The following is a 3,833-nucleotide window of genomic DNA, read 5'->3' on the forward strand; positions in this document are numbered from 1 at the left end:
TATACACGGATGTATGTCAACTATATCTTAATAAAACTGGAAAAATAAAAAAACAGTTATAAAAATGAGTAATACCTTTGACAGATTCATCAGAAGCTGGACATAGTTGATAGAGACTCAGTGAGCTTGACAATGTCAACAGAAACTTCGGAAACTGAAATGCAAAGAGGAAGAATAAAATAGATAAAAACAGAACAACACCCAAGAACTGTGGGAAACTTTAAGAAGATGTAACATATATATAACTGGGATACCAGAAAAACAGAGAATGGAGCAGAAGAAATATGTGAAATATTAATGGCTGAGAGCTTTCCAAAATTAATGACAAACACTATACTTCAGATTCAGGAAATTCAGAGAACACTAAGTATAAAACTTATTAAAAAATCTATACCTAGGCATATCATATTCTTAATAGATTTAAAAGATAACTTTTTAAAAAGTAGTCACAGTAATGATGTATTGGGTGACACATGACATGGCATTTATTGGTGAAATATGTTGGCTTATCAACCTGGATAGAGCAGCTATTATTTTTCAGTTTATTACCCAAATTTTCATTAGCATCATGTAATATGTTATCAATATGTTGACCTATCATATTGAGAGAAAACTTTAATTTCATACTTATATCATCCTAGCATTTTATTCACTATAATTTTATATGCTGACATTATTCATTTCTCACCAACTGTTTGGCATCTCTTTTCCTGGGCAATAAGTTCTGCTAGTAAATAACTTATGTTCTGTGTCTTTTCACTGAATTTGATTTTGTTTTAAAAATAAGAGCTTTACTGTGCTTGTTTTGATATTCTAAGAGCACCTTAAGAAATAAACACTTTTATTTGTCAAATGCCTACGACTTGTAGTGAAGTGTTGTTTCAATTTTTCTGGAGACATTGATGTATTTCTGAGTTGCTTCCCACATACAGCGTAGTGAAATAGAACTGTTTGGGTTAGCATTTCAGCCCATACAGTACCCATTCGTAAGTAGCTGTCACTGTAAACACAGCCTCATTGGTATGCAGGTTCATTGTAGCACTAGTGTGGAGAAATGAATCAGATTATAATTCTTCATCATTAATATTTTAGACAAAAACTTCAAGATAATAATAATAAATAATAAATCAGTATACACATATGTAAAAAAATGTAAATAACCAGTAAAGAAATATTGCCAAAACATAAAGCCTTCACAAAATGATTCACTTCTGACCTACCCAACCCAAGTCTCGCAACATTTACAACCATAAAGTAGAAGAGGGCAGTTGACTGGGAGCACATAAAACTTCCATCTTTAGAATGAACATTTCCCTCTGATTCCTTACTTACACTGAGAGAATCTACTTGTCTGTATAAGAGGAGACTGGGAAGGTAATTTATGAGAGAGAAGCTGAGGCCACCAGCCTACACACTCCCCTCTGAGCAATGCAGTGTTACCTCTACATTACATCTGTAATTGTATCTGTATTACCTCAAAATCTGAGAATGAACTGAACCCAATGATCGTGGTTCTACTGCCCACTGCCATAGAAGAGTGAAAAAACTCTAAAGAAATTGCTAATGGGGATTCTCACTCACTGTCATCATTACAAGGGCTAGCATCACACAATATGTGAAGATTAAAAAACAATATGTAATTTTTTCAGATGACTATTTCTTGAAGAACCCTTACTGACATCTCCCCAAGCTCTCTGGTTGCACAGAACCTCAGCTGAGTGGCCAGCACTGGAGAGGTAGAGGTAGATTGATGTTCTTTGCTGGGATCTCTTTACATATGTCAATGGTATTCTTTGCTGTCCTCTTTTCCTGATTGATTTCCTAAGCTCACTCTCCCCTTCCTCTGTCACTGTCAACTCACTGGACAATTTGCTCTTCTGTCCTCTAGTCATAGAAAAAATCTAAAATGATTGCTTCAACAGATGAGATGAGGAACAGATGCTGGATTTGGTGTCACCCTTAGGAATTCTTGATGATTTGTTAGTCACACTGACAGAATTGTAAATGCTTAAGGACATTCACTGGAAATAGGAGAACCTGTTAGGCAATTATGATGACAGTCTCTAATCAACTGTCATATTAGGATGTGTTTATATTCAATCTGGACGTTATCATGATTAGGCTGAGAGACTTTAAGTACTAGAAATTCACTTAACAGATTTTTATGGAGTGTCTACTTTGTAGCAGGCAGTATTTTAAACCCTGGGATATGTATTATGAATGGTAGTCTACTCTGAAACTCTCTTCTCCCGAAAAGCTTTCATTCCAGAAATGCAGGAAAATACATATAATATTTTCCTTCATTGAGAAATGCCCTGTCTTAGGCCCAAAATCATGATCTTCATGTTTTCATTTCTTCCTTATAGCAGGCCACAGGGACTTATCCTACCTTCCTCCTTCTCATTAGCTATCACCATTTCTATCCCATTCCATTCAATCTAGCTGCAAAAAGGAATGCTTTGTACTTCCAACACCCCTTTGCTTATATTCTGAATTTTAATATTCAATACTATTTTAAGTTTTGGGATGTTGATAGTATCCCACATGGAGGAGGAAACACTAAAGCTTATTAGTAAGACAATACTACCTTAACAAATAAACTTCAAAATCTCAGTGGTTTATTTCTTGCTCATGCTAAGAAGAAGAAAACAGTACGTCCTAAGAGTGGAGGCCTTTCTTCCGAGGGCCGAATTCACACAGCGGCTCTTTTCACATAGCGGCTCTATCATCTCCAACACTGAGGTTTCCAGTGCCACGGTGCTTCCCTGCATCAATCGGGCAGAAAGGTAAAGAACACGGGGCATCCCTTGTAGGAGGTTTTCATGGATCAGGTTTATAAGTGAACACATATATTACATCTGTTCATATTCCATCATCTAGAACTTAGTCTATGGCTATGCCTACTTACAAGAGAATCTGGGAAATATAGTTCAGATATATGCCCAGAAAAAAAGAGTAAAACAGGTTATCTAATGAGGTAGTCAGTCTCTGCCATAAATAATGAGGATTCTAAGATTCTGGAATATTTCCAAGACTACTTATAGTAGTCAATTGATGATTATTAATTATAAATAAATAAATATTTAAAAAAATTATTAATCATAAATATTTTAAAAATTATTAATCATAAATAAATAAAAAATATTTAAAAAAAGGAAAAATCATCATTAAAAAATCTTAATTACATATCTACTCTCCAGAAGATACTACACCATTATACATCTCTAGAGTTGTGATTTACTTAAATAAAATCTCCATAAGGTGATTTTGTTTGTCTTCTTATACAATCCAGAACATAAAGGTGCTCAGTGTTTGAATGAATAAGTGTATAAACGAAAGAACGAATGAAAAATTGATTATCTTTTGACTCAAGTGAACAACTGGTCATTCTGATATTTCACACTGGTTGAATAGGATCCAATTACACTATTGTTAGTTGTCTATTCTGTCACTTATTCTAAGGAGGGAATAAAATAATTGGGAAAAAAATGAAGTGAAATAATAAATCTTAATTACAACACTCTGGTTTCTCCTCAGATTGAATAAATCTTTTGCCTTTTACTAAAGAGTTCCATGGAGAGGAATAACTCTGAGTCTTATAGCAATTTTTTGAGGCCTTGCCCTGGCAAGGTTACTTATCGTTGTCCAAATGAAAGAATTATTGCTGTTTTGCTTCTTACAGCAAAGCTACTTGCTAGTTTTTGCTAGTTACTTAGCGTATGTGTGCATATTAAAGCAAACAGGATTTTCTGGGAATCTGTGTACAAATAGGGTGCCCAGGTTCAATCGAACTGGATCCTGCATACATTCCGCAACTAAGCGTCTGCATGCCA

General features: G+C 34.6%; 1 non-coding gene across 1 annotated transcript; it reads left to right on the forward strand.

Annotated features, from left to right (window-relative positions):
* The first annotated feature begins 3,517 nt into the window (after nt 1-3,517).
* LOC132366810 (U5 spliceosomal RNA) lies at nt 3,518-3,633 on the forward strand. Its single transcript, XR_009503533.1, has one exon. It is a non-coding gene; the product is annotated as a U5 spliceosomal RNA (small nuclear RNA).
* Nucleotides 3,634-3,833: the final 200 nt, after the last annotated feature.

The sequence above is a fragment of the Balaenoptera ricei genome, chromosome 5 (genome assembly GCF_028023285.1).
Source record: "Balaenoptera ricei isolate mBalRic1 chromosome 5, mBalRic1.hap2, whole genome shotgun sequence".
Lineage (NCBI taxonomy): Eukaryota > Metazoa > Chordata > Mammalia > Artiodactyla > Balaenopteridae > Balaenoptera > Balaenoptera ricei.